The sequence below is a fragment of the Macrobrachium rosenbergii genome, chromosome 9 (assembly GCF_040412425.1).
Source record: "Macrobrachium rosenbergii isolate ZJJX-2024 chromosome 9, ASM4041242v1, whole genome shotgun sequence".
In the NCBI taxonomy this organism is placed as follows: Eukaryota; Metazoa; Arthropoda; class Malacostraca; order Decapoda; family Palaemonidae; genus Macrobrachium; species Macrobrachium rosenbergii.
In genome coordinates this window covers 27,097,439-27,115,869 of record NC_089749.1, presented here as the reverse complement: position 1 = coordinate 27,115,869, position 18,431 = coordinate 27,097,439, and the positions used below count along the sequence as shown (strand labels likewise).

At 40.7% G+C, this 18,431-nt stretch overlaps 1 long non-coding RNA gene across 1 annotated transcript in view; it reads left to right on the top strand.

Annotated features, from left to right (window-relative positions):
* Nucleotides 1–1,710: 1,710 nt before the first annotated feature.
* LOC136841643 (uncharacterized) overlaps nucleotides 1,711–18,431 on the top strand; it is a 31,830-nt gene continuing 15,109 nt past the window's right edge. Inside the window, exon 1 of the long non-coding RNA XR_010854052.1 lies at nucleotides 1,711–1,837. This is a non-coding gene — a long non-coding RNA (uncharacterized lncRNA). The remainder of the gene's footprint in view (nucleotides 1,838–18,431) is intronic.

Sequence of the window (18,431 nt, the reverse complement as noted above, 5' to 3'; positions counted from 1 at the left end):
TTATTTTGTCATTTAAATGCAACTTACCTCTAAAACCGGACGCATACTTTTTTTTTTTTATTTGTGAATCAAAACCTTTGGGGATTAAGGAGTTTTAAGGAATAACAGATTTAAAGGCGTTTTAAATTTATTTTGTATACTCGTGTATCAAAACCGTCGAGGTTTTTTCCATGAAAACAAGAAAAAAATAAAATTTGACAAATATGAAAATCCATATCTTTGGTAATCGGAAAAAAACATGCGCAGAAATCCTAAATGAAAAGAAGATCTGCAATTCAATCCCTTTATCAAGTGTAGTTTCCCTTCCCCCACCCCCCCCCAAAAAAAAAACACCCACCAGACATTCAATTCAAAGCGCTCCACAGGTTGACAGAAAAAAAAACTGAAAAAAACTTCCCCTTTTCGGTCGAGAGTCTATAGTAGAGGTTCAAACGCCGTAGATGAGAAAGTGTCGATCCTCCAAAGAGAACAACATAGATATGTTTTTCGATAGAGATAGATACAAATCTTTTTACGTAGTAGAATCTGCTGCATGGATGGTGTTTCTCTCTCTCTCTCTCATGAAATGGAGTGAATTCCACCCCCTACATTATTATTATTATTAAAGTAGTTTAACCAGACCATTGAGCTGACACTCAGCGTTCATAAGGCTGGCCCAAAGGATTAGATTAAAATACTAAGTCCAGGCCTGAGGCCAAGCGCTAGGAACCAGTAGATCATTCGGTACAATGATGAATGAATTAAAATGAAATTAAAAACTGCGGATAGGCACATGTTCTCATACTGAAACACACGCATAAATACATTTACTCAGACTTCCTTACATACATACTAAAAAGGTATAAATGGAAAACACCACTAGAGGGAAATCTGATACACAAACATTCAGGTTATCAATTCTAAACCAGCTGATACTAGTGGCTAACACCCTGGTCACCAAATAAAGTAATAAGGTCATAATTATTCTAGACTATAATAAATGTCATATAGTATGTAAAAGAATAACACCACTTCCCAAAATATTCGTCCTCACAAGACGAACCCAGAATTCCTGTTGAAAGAAACATATCGATATATAAAACCTGAAATGGTGTTAAAAAACATGAATATTCAAAACAGAAAAATGCACAATGGAAAAAGGAACAGGAAAATGCATAAGGGAGACACCGTGGGGTTTCACTGCAGCACCACTAGGTCTTTCCACCAAATGTCTGGAAAAGATGTTAAGTGTTCATGAGCTACTCTACTCACTTTCTATGGCGACAAATAACAAGATTTTCCAGTGGCGATCTTCCAACACTTCACCACTAACCAAACAGACCCAGTTTCTTAAAGAAGTCCCCCTGCAAGAGTCTATCCCCCTGTTAATATACTATTCGCGAGTGCAATACACATACGCACTCACACAATCATTTCTTTCGGAAATGTGATGACCCCAGGTCAATGTTCGGAGATCATGCTGTCTCTGTGCACTTGAATCATGATCAAAAGCTTACTGTATCCAACTGTTCAAACCTCCAATGTAGACACAAATGCACCTGCAGCGGAAGTGCTACTGTCAGGCCAGCACATAGTTCTTCAAAGTCGTCCAAGACTTAATATATACATATATTACATATATGTGTATATATTATATATATGTATATGTGTGTATATATGTATTATAGGTTTGCACAGCAATTGAGGTTGCAGTAACTTCACTATGAGAGAGAGTGAGAGAGCCACAGCTTTCTACGACAATATCTTCATATGTTTTTATTTAAAGCCATTAATTTCACTTTTTTATTTTCTCACCAGGTGAGATCCCAGGAGTCTGCCTTCTATGCTAAAAAATTTCGTGAGTTGAGAATATATTGTTTTATTAGTATTTTTTTTTTTTGTCTATCACAGTCACCCTTTTCGACTGGGTGGTATTTATGGTTAAGTATACCTTAGTTTTACCAGAGCACTGAGCTGATTGACAGCTCTCCTAGGGCTGGCCCGAAGGATTAGACTTATTTTACGTGGCTAAGAACCAATTGGTTACTTAGCAACGGGACCTACAGCTTATTGTGGAATCCGAACCACATTATAGCGAGAAATGAATTTCTATCACCAGAAATAATTTCCTCTAACTCTTCATCAGCCGGCCGCGGGAGTTGAACTCCGGCCCATCGAGTGACAGTCTGAAGCTCAACCGACTCGGCCAACAAAGGGAGGGTGTGTGGGGTTCCGGGTTGCATCCTGCCTCCTTAGGAGTTCATCACTTTTCTCACTATATTTGCCATATAAAGGCAGTCCCATGTCGAAATGATTTTATTATTATTTTTATAACCATAATTATTATTATTTTATTATTATCATTATTATTATATCGCTGTCTCTTTACTCTTATAGCTCGACCTTCTCTCTGTTTTACCAGTAGCTCTCTGGTCAGTGCTCCCGAAAGATGCTAAAATATTTACTGTTATTGTGTCCAAAAGCGATTCTTCTTTGGTGGGATTTGTAATGAACATTTTCCCTGGTTGGGAATTCTCATTTCTTTTATTCCGTTTGTTTTTATCGTCTATAAAATTTTTTTAATTTTAATTTTGTGTACTCAGTCCATTCCGAAATTCGTGAAACTGACTGGAAGTTTCCAACGTGTTAATGACTTGTTTATAACATGTTGAAGAGAGGAAAGCCTACCGTCTCAAAAGCGCCGAGAGAATATTACTGTAATATAAAATAAATCAATAAGACGCGTAATGAAGCCATTGTACCCAGGAGAAAAGGTTCTGAACAGGGCATAAGCTTAGTAAAATGTCTTTCCTGCTATGCGCAGTTAGTGTAAAATGGAATATATATAGAATTGTAAGATAATGAACACAAATAATGCAAGGGCAATGATGTATTTTCCAGTCTTTGTTGCTCATCAAAGAATATATTTGCTCGAATTTTGGGTAGTGCAATAACTTGAAAGTCCTGAAATTTTTGCAGTTTTTCTTCCGTGAAAGGAATTCGGTGCCTAATGTTAACATTGTTTTAATATTTCGTAGAGGCTCATTAATTGTATTAGGACGGAATGGTGCGCGCACACACACACACACACACACACAGAGAGAGAGAGAGAGAGAGAGAGAGAGAGAGAGAGAGAGAGAGAGAGAGAGAGAGAGAGATTAGTCTTTATGTGTATGAGGGAATGAGGGAGATAGAGAGCTCTGACCCAATGAAGGAAGGATCACAGTGGATGAAGGAGATTAGCCTCGATGCTTGTCCCGTGTCCTTTGGAGGTTCTTCATAATCTTTTGGTTTGATTTTGGTTTGAAGGATATTAAATTTTGTACTATCATAGGTCAACCAAAATTTGGTTTGGTCAGTGCTTGGATGGTAACCAGTAATGAATCCACATAATATTAACATGTTTGGTTCAGGGTTGGTCATTCGGGTGGTGAAGCTAAGTAACACAATTGATATGGTCATGTCTTGGAGGGGTTATCGCAGTGAGTGCCATGTTTCTTTGACACATAGCATCTTGTGACTATTTTATGAAGCAAGACTCGGTATAGCTTAGTTCTTCACCTACTGTAGATCTACAGCCTTTGGTTTTTCTAGAGGTATGGACATTAACTGTTTGCCCCTAATGGATTTGTCCACATTGCAGTAAAACTTGTCACAAACATATTGACAACATATCAGTCACGCATCACAAACACGCAGCATACAAGTCTGCAACTGACTGGTCTTTCAACCAGACCTTCTTACAATTATCAAGCATTTGCTGAAGATTCGTTCTTCGCTTACTGTCGTCAACTTGTTTTCAACCTGTTAGAGATATGTATTTGATAAGTTGCAGGTGCATGTTTGTGACATGTTTACTGTACTGTAGACGCAACTAAAGAGAGTTACGTAGTAGGCAAGTGAAAGTAAGCAGTGTTTACTCTAGGATTCTGAGTGAATGTGGGAAGTAAAAGAAAAATATTCGCAAAAGATCTTTCCTTGATGCAAGCAAAAGCTTTAAAATTCTGGTGGAAATTCCTGTTGCAAAGAGAGCATCAATTAAATGCATCTCCTCTGAAGGCTTCGGTGCGCTACGTTACTTGGCTAATGGCCCAGTCGCTATAATCAGACTGATTCTTTTTCTTTTTCTTCTTCTTCTTCTTCTTCTTCTTCTTGCTCTCATGATAGACAAGAAGTCCTCGAGTGTCTTTCAAGTTTTGCAAAAATGTGTGATGATTGTCTGTAGATCTCCTTCTCTACACTTGCTTGTAATCTTGATTCTTCATGAGGCAAATACAACTTCTAAATTTTCATCAAATGGGAAGGAATCACACCAAGTGTTGTGGAGTAGAAGGGTCGAAATACTCTCTCTCTTTCTCCCTCTCTCTCTCTCTCTCTTTCTCTCTCTCTCTCACATGAAAATCTTATCTTTTATGGCGTTAGAGTGAATTGGTTGACAGAAGGCCAATCATAACATTATTGGAACGTATTGTTGCCTGACCATACCCGGATGTTTATCGCTGCTCGTTATTGGAACTGAAGTCTTCTAAAGTCTTCTAAAGGGAGTTTACCGTGGGTTTGCCATTAGTTCAGATCCTGAAGTTTTATTACCTCTTTATATATATATATATATATATATATATATATATATATATATATATATATATATACACATACATATGCATAGATTCTGAAGCTTTATTACCTTTATATATATATATATATATATATATATATATATATATATATATATATATATATATATATAAATAAAGATAAAATCCACGAAGGAAACGGAAACACTGGAGTGCTGCGAGGCCTTTCGACACTATTCCTTTACTTAGCAGACTGAAGAAATATAAAAGTATGTTTACAAAGAAAGCTCATATAAATGACAGATGGGGATTATAAAGGAAACATATGTACCTGGAATCCAACACAATTGAAGAATTAGTAGAACTGCCAAAACAGGATTAAATATTTAAGAGGTTTTTACACTTGTTCAGACAGACACTTCTTCATATATGGAGTTTTTCAAGAGAAAATATTTACCGAACTTATTGCCAAGAGGTGTGATATGGGCACGATATGTGGATGACATCTTTTGTTCATGGCCAGTGAAAAGGAACGTAAACAACTTTGTGAGTAGATTAAATGCGCTAGTACCCTCCATAAAGTTCACCCTTTAGATTGAAAAAGACGGAAAATTGCCCTTTTTAGACGTGTTAGTACATGGATCTGATAGAAAGTTCAAATTTTCCTTTTTATTCTAACCATCCATTTAAAATTGAGACTGCTGTTTTTTCTGCTATGTTCTTAAAGGCACTGCGGATCAGTGGCCCGGAATTTGTTAGACCAAAACTTTGCTAACTTTGCGGGATAGTTATGAGTAATTACGGAAAGGTTTTGAGACTTTTAAGGACTTCTTGAAATGGGTTATTGGTCAGAAGTTGACAGGTTGGGGGGGGGGGGGAAGATTTAGATGTTACGGCAGCTTTGTCTTCCTGTCAAACTTCCTTGTTGAATACTGAGAAAAGAAGCGGAATGTGTCATCGGAATTTCAAACTCAGGTTCAGGGAGTGGCTGCTGCTTTTAAGGGGGATTTTGGGAGATATTTTGCCTCTCGGATGTTTGGAATCGATCTAAATGCATTCAGTATATCTGTATGGTTCTCATGTAATTTTTACTGGGAAGAATTTGTATGGGTAACATCTTAAAGATAGTGTACCTGATAGGGGGTTGACTGTGGAAACTCCAGTTAGTAACTTGGAATTATTTCATAGTTTTATCACACGACCTTTCCTTAGTGGTTTTAATGGTTCAGTAATAGTATGGGATAGTGAGGAGACTAGGTACCTTTTGGGTTGATTGTTGGCGTGACCAACTTACGTTATACACCACTTCCTCGCAGCAGTGCCTTATGGAATGACTTCTATGAGCCTCACCTGATGCAAGTTGGATATGGGGGCCGTGTACATTATGCCTGCAGGTTTCTATGCCTGCTCCTTCATGAGAGGATCCATGGGTTTTTGGAGAGATGTTGGGCAGGACGTCTACAAGTCGCCGTTGTTGCTGGGAGACATGTGTTTGGCATAAAGGATTCGTGGGCGCCGCATTCAACATGGGCTTGTGCTGCCGCAAGCCGTTCAGGGTAGTTCGATCGTCAAGAATTCAAGATGTGAAGAGAAGCATGGGCTCATACAGTTGTAAGCCGTCCAGAATATTTAGATCATCAAGAATGCAAGATGTGAAGTGATGCGTTCTACAATGAACTGTTTATTGGAATAACAATCGTGCATACGGGACAAGTAACTTTCTTATCTAGTGCATATGGTTTGCTATGAATTTTGGAGCTGGCCCTTACTGAACTTTTGTTATATTTTTTTGTACCTGGGCAGGGTTGCCCAGGGGTTGGTGGGCCGAGCTCCTATTAAGTCTTTTGACGAACTATGTGCTGGCCTATGAAAGGCATATTTGGTGCAGGTGCATTTATGTTGGCATTGGAGGTTTCAACAGTTAGATACAGCGGGTATCTGACGCGTTCATTCGTGCCTTCTGATCATGTGACAGATTGATGGAAGCGTTGTGATCCTTCGAACATTGAACCGGTGTCATCACGCTTCCGGGGAGGGGTTATTAAGTGAGTACATATATGTGTGCACTCTCTAATAGTATATTATGAGAGGAACATACAATGGCTATGGACTTCAATTTGCGGCTGGGTGTGATTTCTTCATTATGCATTTTCATGTTCTGTTCTCCATTGAGCATTTTTCCTTTTTGAATGTTGATTTCTTTAAACACCATTTCAGGTTTTAATATATGATATGTTTCTTTTAACAGGAATTCTGGGTTTGTCCTGGGAGGACGAATATTTTGGAAGTGGTTTTCTTTTACATACTATATGACATTTATTTTGGTCTAGGATAATTATGACCTGTTTATTTTATTTGATGACCAGGGTGTTAGTCACTAGTATTGGTTGGTCTAGAATTATTAATTCAATTGATTGTGAATCAGAATTTCCTTTAGTTATGATTTCCATTTTTAGGTGGTGTGAGTCATTCCCTTTCATGACCGTAGCTTTTGCTGAAATACTTTTGTTAAATTTGGCAAATAAAGTCTAGTTTTGTATCTCGGCGTTTCATTCCAGTAGGCCTTTGTTTGAGGATAGATTCAGTGAGAGGAGTCGATGAGAGAGAAAGAATGTGCTGACCCAAGGCTGGCCAATTGCTACCGGAGATTCTTGGGGATGTAAGATGATATGATGCTGTTCTCAAAACAGATGCAGTAAGAGATTATGACCCTAATTGGCCTTGTGTAGGGTCATAAATATATATATATATGTGTGTGTGTGTGTGTAATGTTCCTTTATTACTCTTTCTTTCTATTATGTTTGCTATTTGTTGCCAAGTTAAGAAGATTATTTTTTTTTTATATAGTTGCTTATCGTTCTGGCTTTGTTATGTAGTAGAGTAGTACTCCCAGGAGGCTTTAAGAAGACGCTATTTCGTTTTCTTTACTTCATTAACACAATAATAAAAGTTACAGTAGTTTTACAAAAATGAAATGCAGCTCAAGATTACAGGAGTTTCAAAAGTGAGCCTTTCTTCTTCTGCTTCCTTGCTGTCTTCTCTGATGCTCTCTGCTACCTTCTCTCTTTGTAGCTGCTCTCCTGTTCCTTCTCTCTGCTTCTCTCCCTCAGAACTCGACTTGATAAGGATTTTTGGAAGTTAATTGTCCCACCCATCGAAGGCAGAAACCTTGCTTCAGTCCCTCTTTTGTAGATGCTTAATTGGTTAGGCTAATCAAAAGACAGCCCATTTTGGGTGGATTTTTGGAAATTGCACCGCCTTCAAAAGGAGGTGCTTTGACGCCATCGGAAATTATGGTTTCCGTGGCTGTTTATCCAACTAAGATCACCACGTGTTTTGTTACGAATTCCACGTGATTTTCAACTCGATTAAGTACAGTCAAAATAGCTTCGTAACCACGACATAATCATAACGCATATCCGAGTTTGGCTTTTGTAATCACAACTCAGGTTTCGCTTTCGTTGTGGTTTACAAATCTTTTATGATTTCCAGGTCAACTAAGCGTTCCCGAGTTCTGGCCCTGTCACCTCGATATAGCCAAAACACAATGTCTATCAGTGGAAGGTTTCTCTCTCTTTCTCTTTTGTTTTTTTAATTAACACATAGAATATTCAGAATTTTTAGTTATCATTACATCACTCGGTCACGTTCCAACATTGTCTTCAATGTTTAGATAATCATAATAAAATGGATACAACATTAAAAATCAAACTTGTAATAAAATGACACAACAAAAATTGTTTCTCCAACTTTGGAGTAAAAGATATATGTGTATTAAATGATCACTCTAAGTTAAAATCAAATATTAAACATTTCAACTGCAAGTACAATACCTCATTTGCATGTCAAACAATGTTAATATACTGTATACATGATGTTAACATCAGCTATCAATTATTGTTTCCCCTTAATTCTGTCAAAATCTCTAGTATTTTTCTGATCACAAGATTCCTCACTATAATTATGGATAAAACAGTAAATACCACTATTAACATTAGATTTAACAATGATAAAACTGGGGAGACAGTTTCTTTATAGTAGAAATATCCATCAACATAGTTCAAATTGTCAAGTTTCTTTAATTCTAACTGAGACAGCTTAAATTCCGCTATTTGGTAACAGTAATTCTTATGTGGCACATGTTTGTTAATTGTATATGTTGTGAAAAGATGTGGTTCATAATACAACTGGTTTGCTATAACTAACTGACGTGATGTTGTAAAAGATTTGACATTTTCAAATTTTACCTCTGCAGTAATGTTGTGACATTTAACTTTAGCTACCACTGTATCTATCGAAAAGACAAAAATTTCCTGATCTATTATGAGGGCTTCAAAACTGTTGATAATTTGTTGTACATAAATCTTTCTCTTGGTTTTGAGTTAACACAATCTCTTGAATACATGGATATGCATTGGTGTTGTTATGCAAATTATCAAAATTACATATATATTCTTGTTCTCTTAACAGAATACAATCGTCAAATTGTTTCTCTGTGGAGAATGATAACAGTAGAGCGTGTTCTTCTAATGCAAAATGCTTGATTGTGCCCTTATTTACCATCATGGGAAACGGGTACAGTGTAATTAATGTGTTTGTGATCCTAGTATTGAAAGGTGCAATTAAAATAGTTTTATCATAAAGTATTTTGACACTTATTAAATTATAATACATAAATACATCATCTACAATTGGTTGCAAATGCTTTTCCTTGATACAAAACGTAATTATATCTTCAAGTTCTCTAGGAGTAATGAGTGTTGGGCTCAAAATACCTTTATAAGCCAACAAAATGGCATTCAGTGTGTTTTTGTGTTCCTGTAGAATTACCTCACTTTCCAGAGCAAACGTGTTTAAGAACTGTTCATTTTCTAACTTATTCAGTTCCCTTGTTACATTTTCATTTACGTTGTTTATCAAACTAGTTTTTCTATTTGCTCTGTATTTTGGTCCTGTGCACTAATTACTTTATTTATCACTGTTCCTCTGGTTGCGGCCCACTTTCTAACCGCTCTATTCTTTCTTTTTCGTGTTCCACAGTCGATTCAGTGGCAACTCCAAATAATGTGTTCAAAGCAGTTCGAGTAAAGGGTAGGAGGGATCTCTTTGATCGGGTTGTACAGTAATTTTATTTCCGCATTTAGGTCTTCTAATAAGGAAGTAAGACTGTTGTTAAAACCCCTCTGCAGAATTGTTCCAATATTTTTTTGAATGTCCCTTAACTTTTTGTCATTACGTAACACTGATGATATGTCGATATTTATTATGCCTAAGTCTTTAATCACTTTTACATTTCCATGTTTCTTCAACAATGATCCCTTTCTTACTTCCACTTCTGAAGAAATGAGTCCAAACAGGACTATTATTATGATGAGCCGCATTTTTGCATCTGTAAGAATAGATTTTCTTTGTATGTATATATATATATATATATATATATATATATATATATATATATATATATATATATATATATATATATATATATATATATATATATATGTATATAGGTTTCTCTACATACATTACATTTATGATAATTTTACCATATACATTATATACATTTATATATAGTTCTTCATTGGGTGGATCGATATCATACTCGCCCAGCACTCTCCTAGGCCCGCATTCGGTTCTCCGGTCGGCCAATGAAGAATTAGAGGAATTTATTTCTGGTGTTAGAAATTCATTTCTCGGTATAATGTGGTTCGGATTCCACAATAAGCTGTAGGTCCCGTTGCTAGGTAACCAATTGGTTCTTTGCCACGTAAAATAAGTCTAATCCTTCGGGTCAGCCTTAGGAGAGCTGTTAATCAGCTCAGTGGTCTGGTTAAACTAAGGTATACTTAACTCTGTCTGTTTTGCAGATTATATCTTATATGTTTATTTACAACATTATCTCCAGCATTTTCATCCCTCAGGTTTTCTACAACTTCAGTGGACCATGGATCTGTTTTTACTATTTTTACATGATTCCAGTGAACTATTTTTTCCTTTAGATCACTTTCATTGATTACTCTATATATATTTGTTTAATCTTAACACTTCTACAACTCTATATGGTCCAGTAAACTTGGGAGATACCTTTACATTTGGTCCTTCTAGAACATGATTTTGTACATTAATTTGAGTACCTACTTTAATGTCTGGTTTAATGGTACTTCTATTATAATATTTGGCATTAGTGTTATGAACCCCTTTTAATTTTTCCCGTGTTTTCATGATTGTCTCGTAAGTACGTCTGGTCTTCCACGCAACATAGTCATCATAGTTATAAGTATATCTGGGTGGTGTTGCATCGTCCAATAATGTGTTAGGCATTCTTTACTGATAACCATATAGCAAAAAGTGTGGGGAGTCTCCTATTCTCTCATTTACAGTATTATTCAATGTGAATTGTCCATCTTCTAATGCTAAGTCCCAATCTTCTGTCCATGGGCTCACTAAAGTTTTCAGGATATTCTTTATTTTACTATTAGTTCGTTCTACTGCTCCATTAGAACTTGGTTCATAAGCTGTTATTTGACGCTTATTTATTTCCTAAAATTAACATTTTTTCTTTAAAAGATCACTAGGAAACTCAGCAGCATTGTCAGAAAGAAGAACTTGTGGACATGAATGTCTTATGATAATTCTAGATTTAAGAGCTTCCGCTACTGTAGCTGCATCTCTATTTCTTACTGGTACTATTTCTGCATATCTACTTAAATAGTCTAAGAAGACTAAAAAGTCCTTTGTGACTACTTGAAATGGATTTAATTCTGATGGATATTTTCCAAGTGGAGCTTCAAGATTTACATCACTTTTATGTTGATTACAAACTATACAGTTCTGTACAAAGTTTTTGGCATCTTCACAACAATGTGGCCAAAAATAATATCTGGTTATGATTCTGCTTGTCTTTTTAATTCCTGGATGTCCTGCTAACTTATATGGGTGTGTTAGTTCTAAAACTTCTCTGATTAGTGCTTTTGGGATGTATAGACGAGAACAATCATTCTTCTCTGTTGGCTTTTTATAATACAACAATCCATTTATCAATTGAAAATCAGGTTTTAAAGATTCATCTGTCATTAACTGTCCTAGTATCTGTCTGATTTCTGCATAATTTTCTTGTTGTATTTTCACTCTTTCTATATCTAAATCATCGACTTGACAATTAAAACAAAAGGTATTAGTGGTAATGCATTTTTCTGTTTCTTCTTGAGATCTGGATAATGCATCTGCCAAGGTGTTAAATTTCCCTGGAATATACCTGGATTCTGGGGCAAATTTTAATACACTAATGAACCATCTATTGAACTTCATGTTGTTGGTAAAGGCTCTCTTTTTAAATAAGTCACAAATGGGTTTGTGATCAGTAAGCACATTAACCTTATGACCTAAAAGTATGTGTCTAAATTTCTTTAAACCCCAATATAAGGCTAAACACTCTCTTTCTGTGGTACTGTAGTTTCTTTCTGCTGGATTTAAAACTCTACTAGCATAATATACTGCCCTCATTCTAGTTTTTGCCTTTTATAACAATACAGCTCCTAGTCCTGTACTTGACTCATCAGAAGCTAAGTAGAAGTCTGTGGAAAAATCTGGGTAGACTAAAACAGGGTTCCTGGTCATTTTGCTCTTTAGTGTTTGAAAGGCTGTTTCTTGTTCATTCTTCCATTCGTAATTTACCTCTTTCTTGGTTAATCCTGTCAAAGGTTTGGCTATAGTAGCAAAACCCTTTATGAAAGGCCTATAAAAGCGTACCATAACTAGGAACTTTCTTAATGCTTTCAAATTAGTGGGCGCTGGGTAATCAACTATTGCCTTTATTTTACTTGCCAGCATGTGCAGTCCATCTTCACTAATTACATGACCCAAGTATTCTAAGGATTTCATCAGAAATTGACATTTCTTTAATTTTATTTTTAGTCCTGCAATTCTTAATCTCTCTAGGACCATTTATAATGTTCTGAGGTGACTTTCTAAGTCTTTGTTAAAAATGGTTACACTGTCTAAGTATACGGCAACATTTTCTATGTGCCCTAGAATTTGTAGCATTAATCTGACAAATGTTAATGGGCCTGATGTCAGTCCAAATGACATTACTTCAGACTGTAAATGTTCTTTATGTGTGCTGAAGGCTGTGAATGGTTTCGATTCTTCATCCACTAAGCAAATCTAAGGATGAAAATATTTTGGCCCCTCCTAATTGAGCTAACATGTCCTGGATTACTGGGATCGGCATTCTATTTGGAACTGTGTCGGAACTTTAACTTCCTGTAATCTATTACAAGTATCCAACTACCATCTTTCTTTGGAACAAGTAACAATGGGGAATTATATGGAGATTTAGAAGGAATTACTGCTTCATCTTCTTTCATTTCCTCTATCAACTTGTCAACTATGGGTCTCTGGCTTATTGGTAATATGCAATTAGGAATGAAAACTGGCTTGGCTCCATCATCTAACAAAATTCTATGTTGTAGAACATTTGTTCTTCCTAGTTTATCTCCTTCTATAGCTTTTACATTTCTGTATTTCTCTAACACCTGAATTAACTTGTGTCTATTTTCTGGAAAATCTGTTTTGTTTACTTCTGAATTTATTTGAGAGTTTTGGCCAGTTATAGAGAAAAATGCTTTTTCTTCTATTGTTAGTAAAGGATTGTTAATAGGGATTCCTATGCAAAAGACAATGCCTGCGTATAGTGTTAGTCTGTTATCTGTATAGTTTTGGACAAAAACTTCGCAGCTATTATTGTTCATGTGGACAAGTGAATTATCCATTCTGACAAAATCTGGCAATTCTTCATTCAATAATAGAACATCCTTACCCTTTACATCCTCTTTTGATCTTAAATATATCTTTGTTAAACATTTTGGATACAAAGTTGCTGCTGTGTTGAGTACAAATTGTACTTTATTATCATCAGCTGTGCTAATACAACATATTTCTTCTTCTTTTGTGTCTGAAAAATAACAAAGTTCTCATCTCCAGTGGCTTCTTCTGTTACTTCTATTATACTATTTATATCTGATTTATCTGTTATATCTAAGAGCAATACTTCATTTAATACATTGCTGCAATCATAAGTATGGTCGCCTTGATTTTCGGTAGATTCAGTGATTTGGTGATCACCATTATTCATATCTGAGTAATTATTGATATTGGAGTATATATCATCTATATGTGTATTGTTGAGATGTATATAGGTCTATATGTGGTTTTTTCTAAAGAGAATTCAAAACATGAAGTGTTTATGGGTGAATAGATGGTTATGTCATATACTAAGAATTTTTGCCTCGGACCTTTCAGTTTATAGAAAAGGAAAAGTAAGAAATCGTATACGTACGTAGAGTGAATAGGCCTATATCTAATGCAAGGCTGAAGATGGAAGGTATTAATCAAATTGCGATTTCAAAGACGAATCGGTGCTTTCTCTCCTTGTGTATGCATGAGTGCGCAGGTGCTACTTTGGCTTGTTATCTATGCGTCATCTCGAAGGTGCTAGTACTAAACATGGCGGATGCTCAAGGGGACGCCGTGTTTAGTACTAGGCCCTGTCTGGTTTCTGGGTTTTCCGGGGGCCCCCACGCCTCCTTCCTGCTCTGGGGCTGTCCAAGGGGGTGCCATCTCCTGTGAGAGGCTTTGGGGTCCGCCTCCGTTGTCCTCCTCCAGGAATGCGGGTTTGAGATGATCTATAGATATCCAGTCTTCCCGCCTGTGGATGACTATTCGGAATGCCTTCTTGTTCCTTTCCAGTACAAGGAAAGGTCCTCTGTAGGGTCTAGTTAAGGGTGGGTGTACGGCGTTGTTCCTGATGAAGACTTGGGTGGCAGAGGATAGCCCGGGGAGCATGAAGGGGGATGTCCTGTCGGTGAATGCCCTTTGGCAGGGGGCGAATTTTCCAACCCTGTCACGGAGCCCCTGCGTCCCTATGTCGTCCTTGTCCTCTGCGACGAGTTCCCCTGGGACTACCAGGGTCTCCCCATAGACTTTTTCCGCTGAGGAGGGGTCGCTGTTGGCTCTGGGGGCGGTTCTCAACCCGAGGAGGGCCCAGGGCAGCTGGTATTTCCAATTTTTGGAGGAGCAACGAGCCATGAGGGTGGTCCACAGCTCGGACAGGAAAGCGGGTCTCCTGTCTGTTGTTATCTCGTCTGGGACACCTAACCAGCTGATCCAGCTGGAGAGGAGGGCTTCCGTGCATGCACTGGAGGTGGCTTCTTCCATGGGCATAGCTTCGGGCAACCTGGTGGAGCGGTCGACGACTGTCAGAAGGTATCTGGCTCCTCCTGATGGGGGAAGAGGACCCACCACGTCGACGTGGATGTGCCTGAAGTGTCTCTCTGGCTGGGGGAACTCACCCACTCCTGATTCATGTGTGCCATATTACTTTGCTTGCCTGACACTGGATACACTGCCTTGCCCAGGCTGTTGCGTCTTTCCGTATGCTGTGCCAGACTAACTACTCCATCAGCAGCCTGGCTGTTGTCCTTCCGGGTGACTTCAAAGACCAGCCGACGTCTGGAGGTGGGCACTAGGGGGTGGGGGTGCCTGGTACTGACATCGCTCAGTAATGTTGATTCTCCTGAGCCGAAGGGCATGTCCTTCCACTTCAGCAACGTGACGGCTGTACGGTAGGCTTGGGTCTCAGGGTCAGCAGCCTGTTCATGGGCGAGGTCCTCATAGTCGATCCCGAGCTGTACTGAGTTGATTTCGATCCTCGGGAGGGCGTCAGCTACCAGGTTCTTCCTGCCGGGGAGGTATTTGATGGTGCACATGAACTCCGTGATGGCCGTGAGGTGCAGCTGCTGCCTAGAGGACCATGTGTCCGCCAGCTTTGTGAAGGCATGGACCAGCAGCTGGTGGTCGGTCCAAATTGTGAAGGGCGTCCCCTCCAGGAGGAACTTGAAGTGCCGTACCACCTGGTATGCTGCAAAGAGGTCCTGGTTGAAGGTGCTGTAGCGAGACTTGGTGGGGTTTAGCCTCCTACTGAAGAGGGCGATAGGGCAGCCTTCGTCAGGAGGAAGGCTTTCTGCTGGTCGGGGCCCCACACTAAGGTCTTTGGACGTCCCTTGATGACCTCCGTCAGGGGGGCCATGGTGTGAGCAATCTGCAGGATAAATCTTCTGTAGTAGTTGACCATTCCAAGGAATTCTTGTACGGCCCTGCTGGAGGTAGGAGTGGGGAACTTCTCGATGGCTTCGGCCTTCGGCGACATTGGGTGGACGCCCTCTGGGGATATCTCATGGCCCAGGAACTCCTACTTCTTGACGCCGAAGGTGCACTTGTCAAACCTGACGATGAGGCCACTTTCCTGCAGACACTGCAGGACCTTCCGGATGTGTCGCATGTGTTCCTCCCGGGATCTGGAAAAGATTAGGATATCGTCAATGTAGCAGATGCAGAAGTCCAGGTCCCCCAGGATGCTGTCCATCAACCTCTGGAAGGTCGTGCCTGCGTTCCTCAGGCCGAAGGTGGAGAAGGCGAAGACATAGGACCCGAAGGGAGTGACGATGGTGGTTTTAGGGATGTCCTCCGGCGCTACTGGTACCTGAAAATAAGACTTTAACAGATCAATTTTGTAGAATATTTTGGCCCCGTGGAAAGAGGCTGTCAGGTCCTGCATGTTCGGCAGAGGGTAGTGGTTGGGCGCTGTTGCAAGGTTCAGCCGCCTGTAGTCGCCGCAGGGCCTCCAGATGCCGTCCACTTTCTGCACCATGTGAAGAGGGGAAGCCCACGGGCTGGGAGCCTTTCTGCATATGCCCATTCTTTCCATCTCAGTGAAGGCCTTTTTGGCCTCCTGAAGGTGCTGCGGGGGAAGCTGTTGGAACTTTGCGTGCATGGGGGGACCCTTCGTCTTGATGTAGTGGTATATCCCGTGTTTGGCAGGAGTCCCAGGCATCTGGCGGAGCTTGGGCTTGAAGACCTCCGGGAACTCCTTCAGGAGGGAACTATACTGGTGGGGCGCAACAGAACAAATGGCGGGCTCCCTGGGGCCTGGCGATAAGGGCAGGGACTGGCAGGACTCAAGTGTCTAGCAGGCGTTTGCGGCCAACGTCGACTGCCAGTCCAAAGTGGGCGAGGAAGTCCGCCCCCAGGAGTGGAGTCCTGACGCCCGCAATGATGAATTCCCAGCTGTACCTCCGACCATGGGTGGAGATCGACAGGAGCTTGGTGCCGTAGGAGAGGATGGGGGGCCCGTTTGCGGCCGTCAGGGAGGCAGACAGGTCCGGCGGGTGTCTGCGGTCCTCTCCTGAAGGCGGACACACTGAATGCGTGGCTCCAGTGCCGACCAACATCATCCTGCCAGAGATCACATCACGAATGTAGAACCCTAATAGTAAAGGGCCCTTGGGTGTTTTTGCTGCTGTTGCCATGGTGGCCTGTGTGGTTGGCCACTGCCACCTCCGTTTTTTTGAATGGAAGAAAGGGCAGGGGTCTTTGCACCTCCAGGCAGCTCTCCTGAACCTCCGGTGGTAATAGCAAAACCCCGGCCCCTCCCTCCTCTGCTGGTAGGACGGCCTTTTCTGCTCGATGGCTTTGACGGGCTCTGTGGTGAGGTCCTCCGGCAGGAGGCAGTTGGCGGAGTGTGTGAGCATGGTCGCCCGCTTGGCCGCCTTCGTGGAATCCATCAGCTGCTGCGCCACCCTGATTAGGTCCTCGACCTGCTGTGTATACGCATCCATGATCTGCCCACGGACCTCCAGCAGTAGCTGCCGCAGGAAGATCTCCCTCGGCAGGCTGATTTCTTTGTGCCTGCTGCTGCTGTCAGTCCCAGGGAAGAGGAGGAGGTCCTGGAGGGCGCGCCACGCTTCCAAGAGGTTTCCCTCCTGCCAGGGGTTGAAGGCGAGGTCGAGGGCGCAGGCAGTTCTCTCGGAGACTGGCAGGGAGCAGGTCTCGACGAGAGTGGATTTTAGTCCTTGGAAGGTGGCGTGGCCTGACATCATCATCAACCAAGAGGCAATCTTCTTGTATATCTCCTCTGGGAGGGCGTTGATGGCGATGTCCGCCTTCAACACCTCGTTCGTTAGGCCTGCTACCCTGGACTGCCCCTCGACCCTATAGAACCAGGACGCTGCATTCTCCCTGGTAAATGGCAGCAGCCTTATGTTAAGGGCTGCCTTTTGTTGGTCCATCAGGGGGGGTCATTGTGTGGGGTGCAGGTACCGGTGTGGAGGTGCTCGCGGGAGGGGGTTGCAAGAGGGAGGTGTCTGCCTCCGAGAGGTTCACAGTAATTTGTATGTGGTTGGGAATATCCGCGTTCATGCTCATTTCGCGCTGTCACTTGGAGTGTGAGGGAATACTCGCGCCAATACATGCTGGTGGAGCATGCCATGTGGGTCTGCTAATGACGCTGGCAACCTGCCGACGAGAGTTGGCAAACGCCCGAATGCTTTGTTAGAGCGCTGTAGTTAGTCCATTAGGGGCGTGGGTAAGGTTCTTCGGGCCATGACTCAGTCGCTGTTTGGGTCCGTTAATGGCTTCCGGGAACAACTCCGGGGGTCACCACTGTGAGAGCGGTGCGAAATAATGAGCAGGAAGACAAGTACTGCTAGTTTATTCATGAAGCGAGCCGTTTATAAAGCGGGATGCGGACGTCTGCGTACTTCACAGAGAACGCGGGTACAAAGATTTACATGTGACCTGAGGTCAAACTAATTCTTTACAAAAACAGGGCAGGTTCATACAGAAAACATAGTGATCAATAATGTCTGACACATGACATAAATAATTCGTTACTTGTACATAAAGCATGATTGCTTAGAAAGAAAATAAATATACAATTTACAATTATGGTGATAAACATATATTCTGATCGACCTCAGGTCGATGTGAAAGCACTGCAGAAAACGGGATGTTCTCTATATATATAGAGAACGCGTTGAGCGG